Genomic DNA, 22126 nt, shown 5'->3' with positions numbered 1-22126 from the left:
AGTATCTCACTATAACATTGTGACATGTCAACGCTGATTTCTAGTGACTAAATAGCAATTTATCATCTTGTAAGGCTTGATAAATCTGAACTTAGGGAGCGGTAACCAAACTGAGATCATTAATGACATTGAATTCTCAGAAAAGTGTATAATACCTATAAGAACAACTCTGCATTCGTATAAAAGTTGAAAAATGAGCGGGTCTCGAAAATCATTACGGTTAGAGAGAAGGCTAAATCAAATAACAGATTATGATGCTTAGTGGGTTTTAAACAGGTCTTAACATATACTCCTGACGGCAATAGCAGTATGGAAAAGTACATAAGTTGTACATCTGACTGTTTTGGACAGTCCGTGCAATGGATACAGGCCCGAATTGTAAATTAAGAAAATTGATTATTCCACCGTTAATTACACAGTAGTTTAATATAGGTATTATATACTAAAAGGTTCTTGGTTTATCTTGTCATAGCCTACCCACAAACAACGACAAAATGAGATCTTCAATGTACCAAAAGCAAATACGCCGACTGCACGTTCGATATGTTCTGTATTACGTTTATATTGGTGACTTTGTATTAACTGTTGTAATTGTAAGTCAACCTTTTCATATATAGTATTTTTGGTTGTGACTCCAGGGATGCGAACGTATATTTCTGTCTTCAAACCCTTTTTAATTGAAACTGAAACAATTGAAGCGTATATTGGTTTTGTTACAATCCCATTATGCACATTTTCTCATAGTAAAAATGGTCATGAAAAATACAGTGCATTTATCTGTGTATGTGTTTGCATCTAAGAAATAGTTTAGTTATTTTGATTGAGTGAACATATTGTTTCGCTTTAATACAATTGTCAGTCATTATTCCTACGTATTCTAAAAAAATTTCTGCTACAGATTTTAAAAACATAACTACGCTCGGTCTGAGATCTTTCATTTGAACCGTCGATAGTATACATGATGAGACACATTCACTCATTTTATCATATACCGATTTGATGAATATTTGATAGTAAATATGTTGCAATTAAGGTAGCGCACCTCTAATGGGCACATATCCAAATATAATTTAATTAATTATTTTCATAATCAGCATCATTTCACTGAACTACATGCAAATTTGTAGGTAGGCTTTCCATGCTTTTAAAAAAATATACCGATTTTTTCAAAACCACCCTCACGCTCGGCTTTTGTCCAGTTTATTTTCACCCCTGGGGTATATAAAAGTTCCATAATTCATTCAAATTTCCAAATATGGGCATGCAGTTGGTGTGTACAGATGCAGTACAGGTGTTTAAAGTTAAAACAAGATGAAATAAGTATTATTTTACAGACATTTATTTTTTACAAATTGTAATCTATGGAATAGCGCCATGAAATGTAAGTGATTTCAGCCAAGTAAAAATTGGGTCTGTTAAAAACAAAGTGTCATAAAATTCAAAATAGTATCATTTAAGTTATATTTTAAACTTAGTTTTTTTATAGAAACACTATATACAGCAAACATACCAAAAAAAATAGACAGATTGACCGTTTACTTTTTGAAATAAAAATAAAAATGCAACATGCATCATTCGTATTTTCAGCAGTAAATTAATCAATTTAGTCATAACGTTGTTTTAATTTTAAAATTGAAGGATATGCATACAATTTTCAACATATTTAACAATAAACATAGCTTATGTGCTATATTAAATCAAATTACGTTATAAAAGAAATAAAACGCGTCGCAAAAAGTATGCGATATCGGCAGGAATCGAACCTGCGCGGGAAGATCCCAAAAGATTTCTAGTCCATCGCCTTAACCACTCGGCCACGACAACTTCACATCAGAGCATCTTTAAATTAGATATCCATAAGTAAACAGGTAAAAAGGCTCGCTCGATCTTTGAAGAAATCGCGAAATCGTATTTTTCAGATGTTAATTGGATCAAAGTAAATATTTATAGTGAAATTAATGTATTCTAAATGAATAAGTTAAACATATATCAAAATTCGAAGTTTGAAAAAAATAAAATGCATCTCTCGGAAATAAGCGATCATTGAAGATCGGCAATGATCGTAAAATAAATCGCGGGAAATCATTACAGGTGCGCTACCTTAACACGTTTCAAATTTTGTTGTTGTTTTATGATTATTTTTAGGGTGTGAGGTTCAATATGTCAGTTAACCTGTTTACATCCCAATATTTTCCATCGACCATTCCAAGGCAGTGACTCAAGTTTACAAAATCATTGTATTCTTGTTGACGTCGTTTATGTATTATTCTTATTGTACAGGCATTTGTTGTTCTTTAACTCAAGATGGGTACATGATTTTTTCTCTCGTATTTTTTAAAACGAATTTTCATTTGGCGTGATTATATATGATATTAGAAACAGTGGCACAAAAATGAAACATGATTACAATACGGGAGCTCTCTCTCTCTAGTGTAACCAATGCTACAGCGTTATCATATATTATTTATATAACATAAACTTCAAGTTTTTTCGATGGTGAATATTGTGTAGTGATTTTTTTATATAAATATTCATGTTTTATAGTCCTTATGAATTCCTGTACAGTATGATAATTTAACAGTCTTAATACACTTATGCATGAACCAACTTACATATTTCATTTGGTAAATCATATAAATATCGAAATTGTAACTAACACATTATATAATGTCTTATTTTAACCCGTACATTTCTGTGATTTCGTCATTTGGATGTGGCTACACTTTAACAACGTTGTTTATGAAAAACGGAAATCGATTTTATCTGTTTACAATAGATGCACCAAATTCATTCCATGGACTGGTATTACAATATTCCGCATTTATGTTACATCGTGATAGACGAACTTAACTTATGTGATTTGTATTACTTACTTTTATTACTAAGCCCTTTATGTTGTTTTATACAAATAGAGGAACACGTAGCATAGCACAAACCAAACTATGTAAACGCAAACGAATTTGGCTACTTGTATGTGCTGTCTTCTGTCCTATATGCAGTGGCCTGAAGAATGTTGTAGCTGATGGTTGATGTACGATCGAAGGTGTTAAAGGTCGACATTAACGGCGTATTAAAGCAAGTTCTACAAAACGATCTTTGAAATAAGCGCGATGAATATGCTTCATCAGCTATAGTCACAATAGTTTTTATGGAATTTGTATTTCGATAATTTGTTTTATTTTTTTGTATTCAAATTGCATTTACTTATAATTATTGGCACTTTTATCTTAGAAGTCGCAGTTAATTTATCATTAGTTTTCAAACAATATTCTTTATACGTAGGTAGGATAAATAAAAACATAGCTCAGAATCCACCGACGTCGTGTTTATATTTGAATCATCGTGCAAATACATGTTTCAAAATAAAACTAAGTTAGGCCTTCCGCATTACCCATGGCAAAACATAAGAATATTTTGAGGAACCATGAAGCGATATATTTCTGCTAATCAATAGACAAGTCCATCTGTAAATTATATTTGCTTACGCTTTCATGCGATTCATAATTGAATTGTATAACCAGTTCACGAATTGAAGATAAAATTATGTCGCCCGATTGATCATTTCGTATTGATAAGAAATTGGTTAATACAGATATGTCTTCATTTGCGATTTATTTCTAAGCGCTTTTTGTTTGTTGGTATACTTTTTTGAATAATAGGTTCTTACTATTTCAACTTAGCATAAATTAAAAAGAACGGACATTATAAAACCATTCTATTTACTTGAGTGAACAATGACACATAAGCATCATTCAGCATGAGAAAAGCATTAAAATAAATACTTCATGTTGGTTTGACTTTATTAGAATGACATAAAATTATGAAGTATCCATTTACAAACCTTATGTGGACATGGATTCAGATCAAATTCAGAATCTCCTGAGAATTGCATTAACACACTATTTTCTGTTACGAATGTCCAACAATCATCAATTTTGTTTAAAAAGACATTGTCATTGTATTACAATATAGTGCATTTTCATTTTCCTAAATTAGCATGTTAAATAGTATTAGTTGATATATCCAAGCTTGTATTCATCATTTGTAATTCATGGATACATTTGTTGTATACATATATCATGTTTTTTTATTTTACCTAATCATATTGCTATTCGGAGAAAATGTAATTTAAAAACCCACGTTTCGCTGCTCCTAATTTTTAAAGCTCGGTTTGTACTTATTATTAACATGAATTTCATATTGTTGTAGACATGAAAAATTTCATATTTAAACATTTATCATAGTGTTTTAACCACCAGTTAATTAATTAAGTCAATGACAACTATAAATAAAAAGTCAGTTTGCATCGCATAAGCAATATTTTATTACTTATGTATCTTTTCTTTTTATCGGAGATAGTATATTGATTTTGTTATCAGTGAATAATTAAAATTTATTTTATATCAGCTTTCTACGGTGCACCCAGCAAACAAAAGACGTCTTTTTATGATTGTTAAGACGTTGTTCTGCGAAGAACAACGTCTTAACAACCATAAAAAGACGTCTTTTGTTTGCTGGCTGGTATAGAGTTGACATTCACTTCTCTTTTTTTAAATTGCTCTCCTCTTTTTTCTAGAAAAAGAGGAGTGCAAAACTAAATAAAAGCGGCGTGCAATTAAAAAAAGAGCGGTGCTTCTCTTGTTTTAAATTGCTCTCCTCTTTTTTCTATCTCGTGGCCACGAGTTAACTATGTCGTGGCCACGAGATAGAAAAAAGAGGAGTGCAAAACTAAATAAAAGCGGCGTACAATTAAAAAAAAAGATCGGTGCAGAAAAAAAGGCAGAGTGCATTACTTAAAGGGGGGAGGGTTTTCGTCATCTCGAGATCCCGACTTAGCTCAGCCAATCAAATTGTTTGTTATGTCAATATTACGTTTATTCTGGATTACCTGCCCCTTTGTATACGAAGAGTCAGCAGGTACAGACGAAGTTATAGTGGAGGCGATGGCAATAGTAAGTTAACTAGCAAATTTTAAAAGGTGGTTCGTTGTGCAAATTATTTATCTTTTGATCAGTATTATAATTAAGTATTTCAATGGTATGACTCATTTTCACGAAACGATTGATTTTGTATGAGATTTTTCATTCTTCATAAGTTGAATAGTTTTCGGATAAATAAGTGGAAAATGTAATTTCGGATAACATAAATTATATGGAGTAATAGTACCGTCAAAATCCTTATTTTTACCAATGATATGTACATTTTTGGCTTACATAATACAATTTATTCTGTTTAAAAATCGATAATGTAATTGTACATCCATTTAATTCGATTGTTTTATCAATGCTCATTTATAACAAAAAGCTATATAATAAATTTTACAAGCCACTGCTCATTCGAATAGAACTATTGACATTGTCCTATTGTACTTGCAATTTTTGCTATGATGGCTGAGAGAGCTGAGTTAAAATAATTATTATTGTAAATAATCGGTAATTTTTTTAAAATTTTAAATTCAACTGCTAAGCAATTTACATAGCTATAGTACACAAGAGAAAGAGATTATGACACATGCAGGACTAAAACCTGTGATTACCATTATTATAGCATGCCTACCGAGCGAGCTTAAATCCAGATGCTTGTAATTTTCCTTGGTGGGATGATAATCGTGTGTAACCAAGGTCTAATTATTTAAACTAGCCCTTACACTACACTGCTTTCTTCTTTTTTCAGGTTATCAACAGCCAGTCAGTTACAGATGCATTGCGACAGAGACGTTGTTATCTACGTCTCAGATTGCGAACACAGAATTAAACAACATTGGTCATACTGTAAGCATAATTAAGCTCCAATATTAGATATAAAAGTCAACAAAACTATTTGCAGTTCGAGCAATGAGCACAGAATTGAGCATTGAGCACAAACAAGATAATAGACAATGAAGTTTTGATCTGCTGATGCAAACAAACTGTCCTGAGCTTATACAAGTTTATTTTGTGCTTTAAGTTCTAATCTGTTCTCTCAGCTCAAACATATATAAATATATTTATTTACTTGATTTTTGAAGGACCGTCCAAACTTCCCACCCAAGCAATTGCAATCAAACTTTGAATAAAATCTTATTAGTTTGTTTTATGTCTTTACAAATGTCCAATAGATTGTGGAAAATATACCTGAACTATTACCTTGACCTTATTGAATAATTTGAATATTACCCCATGATGGCTTACGTTATACTGTCAAGCACTCGAATAGTCGAGGGCGCTGTCCTCAGACAGCTCTTGTTGGGACAGTGCTTAAACCTAAATAAAAGTTAATGTTGTTCCCAACAATTCTGAATTTCTTTCCACTGGCAATGGAATCAATTTGTTCAGTATTAAAATGTCCCGATATCTGATCCATTGCATACAACATGCCTGAATGGCTCAGAGTGACACCCAAAGGTTGAAGTCTGTCATACACCTACAATGATCAACATTAATTCATTTGATTTTTTTAAATATTACCTTAAATAAATCAACTAAATGGGTTTGAAAAGCTAAACCAAACACAGTTAGGTAATACTTCATATATTTCCATTTACCTGAAAGGCATTCTGGTAAGTGAAATTATATAAGGGTACATTATATACAAATGTATATAGTGAATAATTCATAATTTACAACACCTGTTTCAAGTCGGTGCGCTTAACTTACTATAGGAATAATTAGTTTAAAGGCTCATAGAAACATCACATTTCAGAAAGTTGTAGAATGAATTAGCCTATTAAAAATCTTATACTTGGTTTTGCTTCATTTTAGAAAAAATCCATTGGTTTTTCTCTACAATTTGGTCAAAAGGTGGTTGTCATTAAATGTAAGTAATATTAAAACAAGATTGAAGCAATAACCTTCAGCTTTAACTAATTCAGTGTGTTTGGTTTTTGAAGTTCTATAATACTTTAAGGATAAATAACAAATAAACATAACCGAAGTATAAACAAATAACAACAAACTAACAGTCACGAGGAACATTTTTTTATTTCTTATTTATGACATCTGCTGTGTAGCAGAGCAATGTATCTTTTATAAGGCTGACCTTAAAGGGGCCTTTTCGTTTTGGTAAATTGAAAACAAAAAACAAAAAATGTTTCATATTCGCAAATTTTCGTTTTAGCAATGATATTTGTGAGGAAATAGTAATACTAAACATTTACCATGCTCTAAAATATTCATTATATGCATCTTTTGACAATTTGAAAAACTTGGAATTATAAAGCGTTGCAACGCGAAACGATTGAATAATTTGGAAAGTTCTGTTGTTGTCGTTATAGTTTGGGAAACTAAGAGGATTGCTTATTTCATTAAAAAAAATACATCCGCTCATAGCATGAGCATGGTTGTTGGAGTGGTCTAGGCGGGAGACTTTTTACTCCAGGACCTCAGGGGTCAGTGGTTCGAGTCCAGTTGAGGCTTACTTTTTTTCCTTTTTTTAATTGTATTCTTGTTGTTTTTTACTGGAGATTTTTAGGTCCAATGTTGATCAGTAAATTAAGACTGTTTTTAGTAAATGTATTATTTAAATCTATCAATTTTTATTTCAATTATTGTATATACTTAAATTCAACATTCTAAGTTTAATAATTTTGCATATTTTCACTGTGCATAATTATAGAGCTTCATTCTGTTTACATTGGACTGACAAGTAGGTCAGCCATCAGCTGATTGAACAGATGTATTTAAATATAGGTCAGGAATTTTCCCACGCACCTTGTAAACACTGTCTACTCTAGTGGAGAGTGTACTACAGTAATTTTCAATTGCTGGTATAGTCAAGGGGTTAACTATGGTAGGATGTTATTTAAATGTTTGTGTTCTATATTTAAAATGTTAGGAGCCATTTTTTCCAACAGAGTATGTAACAGGGTATTCTCTCTGACACTAATCCTTTTAACAATACTAACCCAATCAAGACTGAGAGAAGTTCAGTGTGAGAGATACTTTGTGATGTATGAGTGAGTTTAATTACTAACAGTGCATGCTTTTATTGTGAGATGATTTCATAGTCATCTATATAATTTTAAATCATAACTCAACATTTTGTCACTTGTTTATAAAACCTTGTGAGAGGTAATAGGCTTTTTTCCAATTGCCACTTTCTACAATAAGTCTTGAGGTCACTGGTGAGTGCTGTATTCTATGTTTATATAATTGTATTTTCTTGAATTGTAATTGTATTGTATTGCATATTATTATGTATTACAATTAATTATTTAAATTGTTATTATAATTGTCATTTGTTAGTTATAACATGATTTTTATTCATGTTTCAGGCCATCATTTACATCATTTATATTTTATAGTATTAAAAGCTTGGAACGTAAAACCCAGGTTGCGTTATAAACTCAAACCCCGGCTACAGACAGGACCAATTGTTTTTGCTTCTATATAAGGCTAAACATTATTTATAAGTTAAGAATTACAAACCCTGAGAATCCTGCTGGGAAATTCACTTTTTACATCAAATTTAACACATTTTTACGTAAGGATTATGAATGAAATTTAAATTTAAATGGTGATCTAATTACATATAGAACTACAATTATTCAAAAATTGAAACGAAATGGACAAGAAATAAGAATACTTATTTTGCAAGATTTGTAAACTTATTCCTGATTGTGTTAAGGGTAGAATTAAAACAAAAGGGCCATAATGGCCCTATATCGCTCAACTTAGTACAGGTAGCCAATATTTGTCAATGGCATAGTGACCTAGTTTTTGACCCCTGCTGACCCGTCTTTGAACTTGACCTACAATTCCTCCAAACAATCATCCTGACCAAGTTTCTCGATCTATGAGCAGAAAAAAACCCAAAGGGGAGTTAAAAGAAGAAGGACGGACAACAGACATTCATCGATCCTATGAGCTCATCTGAGCTCAGGTGAGCTAAAACATCAAGGACCTTAAGAGCCTGGGTCAGCACTATTAAATAGATGTTCCAAAAGATTTATTTAATTTCCAAACAAAACATGTGTCATGAACAGTAACATAAACATTCAAATGCCCAATTTCACAAACTTGAGGTTAAGAAAATAGTACACAATTTAATGTTTATAACTGTTTTTTTTATCAAATTGCAAGAAACTGTACATGTATATTGCTAATTTCTGGCTAAGAAAGATTTTTTTTTAATACCTGGTATGTTTTTTACTGTATGTGTATTTAGATATTGTGAAATATTTAAAACATATAAAGATATATTTAAAATACATACATTGAATATTTTAGAAAAACAAACATTCATTCACAGATGAGTTTGGCAACTCTTTAATGAAATTTTCTCTTGAGTTAAAATGATTAAATATAAATTGCAAACTTTACAATATTCCATTCTATAAACAAGGTGTTAAGTCGTATTTTGTGTTTTTGGGCTTAAACAAAACAATTGAAGAAAAAAAGAAACACAGTTGAAACTAAATGTAATTTTGGGCATGTTTGTTCTTTAGCTAAAGTCATTGCGATTATCTTTTGAACTAACGAGTTGTAACGACAACTCCTGGTATCATGTATTTATCAACATTCCAAACACAGCAGATATGCCCAGTATTAGTCTCTGAACAGATTTTGTTTTCCCTATCTTAGAGGTTGGTAGAGACACAGCCAAGAGAACATCAGCTAGCAGTGGCTGTTGCTCTAATAGTTCATCAATATGTTCATGCCATTTAAATTCAGCCAGGTCACAGAAATCCTTTTGGGCTTAAACACTGTCCTTGTTGTAGCATTCTTTTGCTGCATATTCAATTTCATTTCAAAGTTCTACAACGATACTTCCTCTCAATGAAGAAGACAAAATATGCCCTGCAACTTCTCTTGGAGAGCTGGAACCCTAATTGAAGCAAAAAAAGTAAAATAAAAAAAAAAAAAACAGAAATAATAATATATGATAATATTGCTTGATAATTTTTTTTTTCTTTAAAAGAAATGACAATATAATGTTATTTTAGCAAACATTAATAATCTATGTTTCTATATCATAGACTTCTTAAAAAGTGTTTTATACATTATTAGTAGTCATTTCAAAAAAATTATTTATTTAAATTGACTAAAAATTAGTCATATATTTTACAAAAACAAAATATCTGATTGATAGCCGTTTTAGCTTTTTTATTTTATAAAATCACCCGCCCCTTTACTACATTTATCATCTCCCACTGTTTCTGTTGTGTACAAATGTACAGCTTATGACATATGGTAATGATTGTTTTCTAAATTCAATTTAATAAGCATGGTTCATATGACATTGTATCATACCTAAATATAAAATTGAGTGCTCTGCCAGCAAAATAAGGAAAATACTTATGTTATTACTGTTTAAGAATCATTATGTACCTGTTCTGTTTTTTCCACCAAACATGGTTGTTCATGGCAATTGCACCGTTGTTCCAGAAACTGTTTTCCGACTCGCCATCTTTTCGTAATTTCTGACTGTATTCTTCAGAAAAGATTTCTCTTCGATGGACCTTTTGTTGTGTCTGGTTTTTTCATCCTAGATCAGTGATGAAACATGAAAATTTGAGTGTTTAATGGCAAAGCTTGAAAAAGGATTGATGGGCTTGTGCCAAAATAGTTTATATAAATGAAGAGTGGTTTATTTGATCTTTGAATTAAAATTTTAGCCCATGTCCTAATGCAAAGAACTTAATAATGCAAAGAACTTAATATTAATGGCAAAAATATAATTTACACACAACAAGACAGTGTTCTATTAAGCAAGCCTATGTTTAACAAATATTAAATCCATAGTATATATACCAAATGTTGGTACTTAATAAGTGATATATACCAAATGTTGGTACTTAATAAGTGATATATTGTGTTTTCAACAAATTTTACAATTGGTTGAAGAGATTTCACAATTATAAAAATACAATTGAATTATTATAGAAAAGAAAGTGGTAATAGAAAGTGAAAAATAATCACCAGTTTAATCCTTTTATGTTCATGTTTAGGTGTTTTTCTTGTGGGAGTTGATATTGCCCTCTTGCTTCCTCGTCTATGCGAGGTACTTGAGTTTTTTGGGCACAGGCACTGTATGTGTTATCTGGGCAGGACTTACACTCAATTACTTGGAACCAAGTATGATCCATCTGAAATATGATTAATAATTTGAATTATGAATTATGAATAACTTTTTCTTGAAAACCACGAACCATTTTTAATGGAGTTTAGAAAAGATATTTAGAAGCATTTTGCTAATCTGGGAAAAGCAGGTCTGAAATTCTGACTGTGGTGAACCTGGAAAAAGGCATGAATACATAAAAATGCATTACTACTGTTAATCAAAGATAACCACACCGCAATGTTTTCATATTTGTCACACTACTCAAAAATACATCACAAATACAGTATGTTACAAATTTACTCAAACATCCGAAGTTACACTATCTGTGTACTTGTCAGAAACATACTCAGGTTATGGAACATTAATTAACTCTAATATGCGAAAGAACTCGAAAAAAAGGAAGAACGTTTACAGAATGAAATATATGCATTTCGATTGAAAATGAATGATACCCCGACGAGCCACATTTGTAAATATTTGCAGGGATGTATAATATATTGTTTGGTTAACTCACCATTATCATCGCGTCGACCATGATTCCGCCAATGCCAGGCTTCTATTTGTTTAAAGTGGAGGCTGGGAACCAGAATATATGCGTACAGAATATTTACACATGTTACGCACAATTTGATTGGCTGACTAACTCGTGACCACGAGTTAGCTATGTCGGGATCTCGAGATGACGAAAATGCTCTCCTCTTTTATTTAATGCACTCTGCCTTTTTTTCTGCACCGCTCTTTTTTTTAATTGTACGCCGCTTTTATTTAGTTTTGCACTCCTCTTTTTTCTATCTCGTGGCCACGACATAGCTAACTCGTGGCCACGAGATAGAAAAAAGAGGAGAACAATTTAAAACAAGAGAAGCACCGCTCTTTTTTTAATTGCACGCCGCTTTTATTTAGTTTTGCACTCCTCTTTTTCTAGAAAAAAGAGGAGAGCAATTTAAAAAAAAAGAGAAGTGAATGTCACCTCTATGCAACCGTAGCTTTCTCTAGGAAGCCTTTCGTATATATTAATGTTCATGTCATGCCGTATATTAGGTACCGATGTTAACACAATATTGTTTGTTTGCTTTAAATGGTAAATAATCTCTTTACATATTTACGTATGCACGTTTTATATAAATTAAAAATATTTAAAATAATGTTTCAACGCAGTTTATTGTCGAGCAATTCTTGTTAACAATTTACCAGTGGTTATATAAAAACTAAACCTCTTCGCTATATTCACTATGTGCTATAGGCGATATGAATGAGTTCAATCAGCTTCAGGTTTGACATTCCTAAACATAAAGCAAACAAACAGCCGCGGCAAAGTGAGTGGCACTTCAATTAATTCAAGATACACTTCACAGCGACTATCTTAAGGGTGTCATAACTTCTATTACCATGTCTGAACAAACAATTTAACATTTAAATCATAGTTTAGAGAGAATGAGGGAGTAATCAAGTCAAGTTGGCGGCGTCCATGCCGAGGCAGGTATTTATTTTCTTTATTACACGTATTACTTTTTATAAATGCCGCTCACTTTCCAGCCACATCAGCAAGAAACTTACTAGTGTTTATTTCGTATTAATATTCGTTCAATATCTCGACTTTACTCGCTGCGAAATTTCTAAGCGGGATGACATAATTACAGCTCCACTAAGAAAATTGGCGGGAAGTAAAGTCGAGATAGAAACCGAATTTTAATACGAAATAAACGCTATTCATAGTTTAATGATATTGCTAGAAAGTGAGAGTCTTTTTCAATTATAACAAAAGTAATACAGGGTTTAAAACGGCGAAAAATAAGTTTCTCGGCATAGACTTCGCCATCCTGAATATCACTCAATTGCCCCCTCTGAGAAAACACAAAGCGCAGTAAAAATTTAGCAATAATGAAATTTAATACACATGTATTGGAAGAGAACTTTAAGTAAACTCAGTGTGGTCTTTTTATCAAAAGACGTTACAGATTTCTTCATACGAACCACAGCTAAATATACCACAAATGGAGTTGATTTTGTTGCATTTGAACGTTCAATACCAATCATAGGGGCGTCCCCTAACAAGCTACAAAATAATCAATCATTCTCTAAAAAGAGTTATGGATTATATAAAAACAACTTATTAAATTCGACAAACATTTCTTCAGATTAGTTTTTACAACGTTAAGCTTGCATGATAATGTTACTTGTATATTTTATATGATGGTTCTTTTACTTTTGATAGTAAGTGGTTTGAACGGAAGAAGCATAAATTCATGCTTCATTGACGTAGCACTATGGTCAACAATAATAAGACCATGTGTTCGACCATTATTCGTTATGCTCTATGGATTATTGTTTTGTAATATTGGACTAATAGTTAGTTTTTTTTAATGAAATTAGTAGTATCAATAGAAAACGTATTATTGTTATTTATTTTAATTAGTTTTCGAGTACAAAGCACAAAATTGGGCAGTATCCAAACAAATTCTTATTTGCCCAAAAACATTAATATCGTTTTTGCTGAAAATATAAGTATTATGCAATAATTGTTATCGTTTAATTTTTTAATATCTATTGAAATGATACCCTGTCCAAACTTTATTCCTTATTTGAAGTTTGTAATATATTTATTCAGCAAAACATACACAGACTTAATTTATATTAATAATTTATTTAACATGCATACCGGCATTATTTTAATTGCCTCCAAGGACTGATTGAGTTGTAGACCATTCAGGCACAATAAACTTTAACAGGCAGGGAAACTTACAAGCAGGAATAGTGTTCTATACCACTTTAAATAAGCTACTTTATGCATATGAAGCATGTTTATGTCCATGCGTGTGATCTCATAAAATAAAACTGTGCTGATATATTATATAGCATTAAGCTTTTAGAACTAGATTTGCATTGAAAGACTCTTGAACTACATATGTTAATGTTTATTTCCGACTGCGATCGACGGGCAAACTCTGTAAAGAAATTGCCTTAACATGATTTATGTTAAGGCAATGCAAACTTTAGAAAAAAATACATCTCCGAGAGCATGATATGTAATTTTTTATCTACGGTATTGTATAATATGCAAGAAACATTGTTTATTATATGTCGATTACTAATAATTGACAGGAAACCATGATATGATAAATGCTGTTTACTTGTTATTGTGGTCAAACAAAACCAAACCCCCATGAGTGTTCGTTAATGTTGGAATTGTTTTACAAACAAACAAAGGCCATGACAAACATCACACATTTACTGTCTTGTTGCAAATAAACATTGCACTGTACACTGGTTTCATACTAGTTCCATAGTACAGGGCTTTGAAAAAACTTTGGTTAATATAAAGTAAACCATTGTTTATGGTGTAGAAAACACCTTCTTTTAACATGGTCAGACGCAAGAAAAATCATAGACCTTGTTCAAGCAACGTGTGTACAATTATGCCAGTCATAATATAACACACTTTAACCAGGTCAATGCTTAATACAGCAAACAATACAATTTAAGAATCTTTATCAGTAGATAAATAATATATATTATTCTTTACGTTTATAACATATAACAAACCAGAAACTGAAAAAACAGAAGCGGAGAAGATTAACATTTCACGTGGTAAATAGGAGACGGCGAATTACACTATTTTAAAACGGCATGCATTGCAGACTAATCCAAAACCGGAACATATTTCAATTGACATGGTTTGTTACAAGCATACAACATAGCTAAATCCATATAATTTTCCCATGTCTAGCCGTTGTGATTAAACTTTAAAATACTATAACGTCACTCTGTCTTGATAAATTCTAACATTATCTCCATGCTAATATCGCTCGCATTGTCTTTAAATGATGCTTTCAAATGCAACGCATTATCCTTATGTCATTCTTTAAAAGGTGTGTCATTTAGTTTAACTGTCGTTCAAAAATGCATGGTATCAAATAATTTCATGTTACACAGTTAATTAAATGACACCATTTGACATGTGAATGAACTTCTGAAAACTCCACTTTATTCAATTGTTATGTCCAACAAATAATACGAAACGTAATTTTCAATTATACCGGTGCTAATCCAGTTTGCAGAGTTAGGTATCACTTGAACACGCTCATTTAATAATGCTCGACGATGTTATCGAGTGTCGTAAATAGTTATTAAATCAGGATAAAATTGTACTTCCGACATCCTATTCATGTCATATACAATTTATACGAGCTAAAAATAACTCAGAGGTCAAATCGAAATGATTTGCACCTTAAAGTGTATTTATTATGGAACTGGCTATACTAAGAAATACACCGTGTCACCGTTAATAAATAATTGTTTCCGAGTTGATATAATACAGGCGTCTATACTAATGGTGTCGTGATAAATATCTACACATTTTCTTAACAAATGAGTTTTCTCTTCGCCTACAAGAATGAAAACCCATACCATCAAATGCGGACATCGTTTGATTACTTGTGATGATTTTCTGCATACCACTATACACCGCGGCTTCGATTTTTTTGTATATGTCAATTTCTTCAACGTTTGACTCTGATTTGTCAAATATTCGAGGACTGAATAATTGGATCATGTATCAATATTAGTATCGGAAATTGGATCATGTATCAATATTAGTATCGGAGTAACGATGACGATATAACAATGTCGTAATGTCTACTGTGACAAAACAAACCAGGTTAATTTAAACGAGCTGGGTATCAGGGAAAACGATTGTGTTTAATTGTTTTGTAAACAATTAAATAATAAATATATAAAATATTAACGAATGCAATCCAATATTTCGGAATTGCGATTTTGTGACGACTAATTAAACAATTGCATTGTGAATAAAAGTACCAGTTATTCGATTTCGTAGATCGTATGTTTTGTAAAAAATATTTAATGTTCGACAGAAAGGTATTTTTTACAATACATAACACATACAAACGAGTATCTTTCCCAGCCGTTGAATATGGAATCATATTTCCACGTACAGTTCGGAATTCAAAAACAAGAAGCTCTTTTGTTGCAATATAAGAATATGCCTAGATATATATAGAATGAAGTAGTATATGAAATCGCATGCCATTTAATTGTATCAAAAGCTTTAAAGTATATAAAACGAATATACATTCAAAGTGGACAGGTTTCACTGTATGTGTTATCAAACGATATAGATGATCACAACGCAAGATCTTGATAATGTTACAATTATAATCACAACGCAAGAGCTTGATATTGTTATAATTATGATCAGAACGCAACATCTTAATTATGTTTTAATTATGATCAGAACTCCATATCTTGATAGTGTTATAATTATGATCAGAACGCCACATCTTGATATTATAATAATTATTAAGTCACACCATCATCGTTGTCCACAACAAATATATACGCATGCTCTTTCGTGACGTCAACACGACAACAAACTTCAAAATGACGTCAATTTCACTAAACAGTATGAGAACAATCGCGTGACGTTAAATCTTGTTTTGAATGCTATAAACTTAGTATATTTATTTTAACAAATTAGATGATTAACTTAATGTTATAAACTTAGAAATAAAATTTGTGTTACTAATGTGTTTTCAATAATCTGTATAATGCAGAACTATAGTTTTAATTTGTCAAGTTTTTCCAGAGTTTGAGTTTCAGCTTTTGCATTTAACTGATTAATTTCTTGGAATTTTCCGCAACTGATTTTACAAGATTTAGTTTAATGCAGAATATAAATATACAACACCTATATATTTCTTCTTTGTCTGTAGAAAGCAAGCGGCAGATAAGTGTTTTTCGGTGATCAGATATTCCGTACAGCAACCTTATGTATTATTACTTAAGTGAATTTAGATATAATGTGAGTCACCTTATTGTCAGTTCAGATTTTATCACGCAACTGATATGGCAAACATACTTATTTGTAATCGTAATTATTTTCTGCACTGTTGTGTTTATCTAATTAAAGAACTATTTGAATTGCCTGGATGTGAGCATGTGTACCTAAATTTAAAATTCGTGTATACGCACTTAAAACATGATCCTTAGCACGATATTCCATTATGAATGGGCCAATGAACGTATTAGATAGAATTGAGAAAATGCTAAAAGCCACTCACAAGTAGAACGGCTGTTAATGTGATGACAATTAAGTATAAGAAACGGCATAATGACTCCAAAGTTGTAAGTTGTGTGGAATTCCATGGCCATCCTAAAACAATTTTAAACATTTGGTCATTTTATCCACATGGTTTCAACATTAACATAAAACAATTACGAGTTGACTGAGGCATGTTTTCTTTTAAATGTGTCATTACATTAAAACCGATAAATCAGACAATAAAATGAAGATTTAAACACACTTTATTGATAGTTTTTAGATTATCGGATTGTACCCAAACCAATAAGTCTAGATGACACCAATATTTGTACAGAAAAGGAAACCAGTCCGTTGTATAGAGAATATAGTAGTACTTTAAGATTATTCAACTTATACCAAATGATTAATGAACCAACAAGGATTGAAGCTGATTGTTCAAGTACTATAGATCATATCTTATGTAATAACAAGGATAAAACATTTCAGTCTGGAGTAATATCTGTTGGTCTCAGCGTCTTTTTTTTGTACAAGAAAATCTACTAAAGTTCGAACATTTTCTCACAATCCATTGACAATCAGATGTCTCAAAAACTATAGCAAAGAATCATTTGTTAAAAAACTACTGGAAACCGACTTGAACCGATATTTTTTATCAGAAAATGTAAATTAGGCATTGAACATTTATTTTTAAATGTTGTATATAGCGTTGCTCCGATCGATGAAGTCCGTCTGAAATCTATGTCAGAACCTTGGCTTCATTCGGAGATTTTAGAAAATATGAACCATAGAGATTCTTTATTATATAGATTAAAAAAACATGGTAAACATGAAGATTTCAAAATGTTTACAAAATATAGAAATCGTGTTCAAAGAGAAATTATGTCAGCTAAGTCTGAATATTTTTCTAGTAAAATAGAGGAACACAAATTTGATTTCAAAAAGTTATGGCAGGTTCTAAAATCTTAAGGGTACAACAATTCAAAAAATGACTCACAGAACGTCGTTGTCAATATTGATGTCGAAACTTGCCATGATTCTTTTAGTGTTTACAGTGCTTTTAATGGGTTTTTTACCAGTATTGCTACTACACGTTTAGTACAAAAACATCCAGTCGCAACACAAAAGTATGACTTAAAGTCGGAAGCATTGAACAGTTTTTACAAAACAATGAACCCTAATAACAAGGAAATGCATCTCCATCATGTTACAGAGAATTTTGTTTTTAAAGAACTTAATAATTTAAATGCCGGTAAGAGTATGGGTCTGGGTGGTATTTCAGCTAGGTTCCATAAGGATGGGGAAGATATTATAAAAATTCCAATTCGTTTTATTGTTAACGTGTCTATATCTGAGGGATGTGTTCCAGGTGATTTTAAACAATCTAGGCTTAAGCCTTTGCACAAAAAAGATAGTAAGTAAGATGTTGAAATTATATGCCAGTCAGTATACTCAGTGTAACTTCTAAACTTTTAGAAAGAGCAGTGTACATTCAATTGGAATCTTTTTGTACGTCAAACAATATTTTTTATGAGCATCAATCAGGATTTAGAAAACCAAATTCTACCGAGAGTTGTCTTATTCATCTTCTAGATTTTATTAAATTAAATACCTCAAAAGGATTGTATACTGGAATGATAATGTTGGATCCACAAAAGGCCTTCGATACAGTTAATCACAATATTCTTTTTGGTAAACTAGATGTAATGGGCATACGATCAAGTCCCTGGTTCAAATCTTACCTTTCAGATAGAAGTCAAATTGTTAGTATTGGTAAGTGTTCCTCTAATTCTAACCCAGGTTCGTGTAGAGTGCCACCAGGCAGTATTGTAGGGCCTCTTCTCTTTCTTTGTTACGTGATCGATATGACTATAAGCATAGACAAAGAATGCAAACTCATTTTATATGCTGATGATAGTACAATTTTATTTAGTCATAAAGATCCTGTTTTTATATCCCAAAAGCTTGGTCATGTTTTAGAATGTTGTTTTGAATGGCTAGGGGATAACAAGTTATCACTACATCTCGGCAAAACAGAGTATATTATGTTTGAGCAAATACGAAGTAAGCAAACTGAGAGTGTCTCCATTAAAATGTAATGGCCATACAATAGAAAATGTTAAAAAGGTTAAGAATTTGGGCCTTCAGATTGATGATACTCTCTCTGGTGATTATATTGTAAATAACATCGTTTCTAAAGTAAATGCAAAACTTAAATTTTTATACAGACACAAAACTTGTTTAGATTTTAATTCTAGAAAACTTTTAAGTTCAGCTTTTTACAGTGTCATTTTAATAACTGTTGTTCATCTTAGTTCCATATTTTAAATAAAGCCCAAACGAAACAATTACACATTATGCAAAATAAAATTGTCATATTTATTTAAGATTACGAATCAAGAATCTCCACTTCCAATGATGATTTTGTACATTTGAAAATGTTAAATGTGGAAAACAGAGTGAAACAACTTCAATTAAGTCATATGCATAAAATTTATTATGGAAAATGTCCTTCATATCTCAGCAAGAACTTTGAAAAACCATCAAGCTCTGGTAAAAGTAATTTTATAATACCAACTGTGACAAATGCTTATTTCAAAACGACGTTCAAATACTCTTGGTCTACAGACTGGTATACCCTTCCGGAGGACATCAAACAAGTGGAAAATATTGATATATTTAAATGAATGGTTAAGAAACATCTACAAGCCAAACATACTGAGAGAAGTGAGGACATATATATGCATTATTGATATTAGAATATGTCTTTGATATAGACTCAAGTTGAATCTGTGATATATACTATTTGAATTGAAATGTATGCAATTTAAAAAGAAAATGCAAGCACACATATGCATATTGAGTAACACACATTGACGCACAAAACACCTGATAATACATGTACAAACATACAGTTGTTTTTCGGTCACTGACGTATTGTATTCTATTGTATGGGGAAAGTGTATTTGGACAATAGTGCTGTGTAATGCAATTTATAAACAACATAATACAATACATGTTTATAACACTTTAACCGCTGTTTACATTCAATTCATAATAAGCTATTCTATGTGCATATGTCATACGTTTTGAATTAACGAGTTATAACATTCTCTTATGACTTTAGAGTTTCCTTACAGGAGCCTTTTCACAGATTTTGGCATGTATTGAATTTTGTCATTAAAGGCTCTATATTGATAAATGTAAACATTGGATCTAAAAAGCTCCAGTAAAAAAAATAAAGAAAGAAAAAAGTAACCCTTAACTGGGCTCGAACCTCTGACCCCTGGAAGTCTATCGCTTAGACCACTTGGTCACCTGTGCTCATGCCATGAGTGATGAATGTTAAACTTTGTACAAGCAATCATCTTAGTATCACAAAATATAACGACAACAAACGAGCTCTCCAAATTATTAAATCGTTTCAGGTTTTTAAATCGTCAAAAGATGCATTTAACGGATATTTAATCGCATGGTTAATTTTCAGTATAACTGTTTCCTCACACATGTCATAACTACAACGAAAATTTGCGAATCTGAAACATTTTTAATTTTGTCAATTTACTAAAACACGAAAAGGCCCCTTTAAGTCAAATAGGCATTTCAAATGATAATAATGTCATTATGCTCAAACTTTTATGTGAATAACATGCGCTCTGGACATGGACATATAATATATTTCGACCGTAACACATTATCAACCGGACTATTTCTAAACGATAAATGTTGATTTTTAGCCAGTTTAAATAAGACTTGTTCATTTATGAACAATAAAATAACGGCCCTTTTCGGGCACATTGCATTTTTATTCGCTTGTAAATGATGTAGCTGTATCGTATACGTTTAAAAAACGCTGCTGTCAACAAGTTAAGTCACCAACCTGATATCCCTAAACCGAGTTCCAGTTTCAAACAATGCCAATTTCGTTTGAATCCCCTACTTACCTGTAAATGAAATTAAATAACTTTTTAGAAGATATAAAGTTAGTATCATATGTATGTAGGTTTATGTATCATATTATTTTATGTTTAATTTGAGCAATTAAACATATATATGTAAAAGTACAGCTCTGCCGCAGAGATACCATGTACCATGTCAGTATCATGACATGGTCAATCGAAATAAATAAGCCGCGGCATGCGAAAACGGACTTTAACCTACAGCTAAATTATTTTATAGAACATAATAGGACTCATACAGAAAAGATAAGGTTTATCCCATAGATATGTTTAGATAAGGTTTATCTCACATATATTTTAGAACATGTACATAGGGACTACTTTTTTGGCCTTTCACCCCTGATTGTTCAGGTCATTGGGTACGCAGTCGTTTAACGAGTGTGTGTGTTTACGATGGATAATTATAATATTACGAATGTGATAAACAGTGTTGGGATATTAAACTGGAATGAAACTGGTGAGACTGCATTTTCGATTTCGTTAAAATGTCGAATGTACTCGAATAACGCGATGTTTTGTTGAACAATTGATGGATTAAATTTAAAAAGTGTCAGTGAATTGTTCTTTAGGCTTCAACTTTTCGAAGGAAATCGATGTTGAATTAAAAGGGTAATTTCTTTGATGAATAAGTCGTTCCTTTGTCAGTCGATCAAAGAATGTCTATCCACAAGGAATTGCCTGCTTTCATCCAGTGCTTTAAAATGAAAAAGATGGATGGCGATTAAGAAAATGTGTCCAGAATTTTAACTCGTCATAGAAACAAATTATTCTTTACGAAAATAAACAAGGTTATCACACAATTTCGGTGAGTAGAACAATCAATAACCAGTAAATATTTTACTTTTTTATGTCAGTAAGTAAAAAGGGTGTAAAAAGAAGAGTTGTTTATAGACTAAAATTAACTATATCGGCGGGGATAAATGCTGATAGGCGTTAACACATTTTGTAAATTTCAAAATGGCAGCCATTTGTGTTTTTGGTATTTTACAGTGGTGAAACAAGAATTGTAGTTTGAACACAACCGTATGTGTTCTACTTGAGTTTGTAACATTTGGAACGCTGATTAAAT

The 22126-nt window shown here is 31.5% G+C and overlaps 1 non-coding gene across 1 annotated transcript; it reads right to left on the bottom strand.

The window, feature by feature from the left end:
- Positions 1-1742: 1742 nt before the first annotated feature.
- On the bottom strand, positions 1743-1824 carry Trnas-aga (transfer RNA serine (anticodon AGA)). The gene has a single exon. It is a non-coding gene; the product is annotated as a tRNA-Ser (tRNA).
- Positions 1825-22126: the final 20302 nt, after the last annotated feature.

This window comes from Dreissena polymorpha, chromosome 13 (assembly GCF_020536995.1).
Source record: "Dreissena polymorpha isolate Duluth1 chromosome 13, UMN_Dpol_1.0, whole genome shotgun sequence".
NCBI classification, from domain to species: domain Eukaryota; kingdom Metazoa; phylum Mollusca; class Bivalvia; order Myida; family Dreissenidae; genus Dreissena; species Dreissena polymorpha.
The sequence above is the reverse complement of the archived record's forward strand: the minus strand, read 5'-3'. Positions and strand labels throughout refer to the sequence as shown.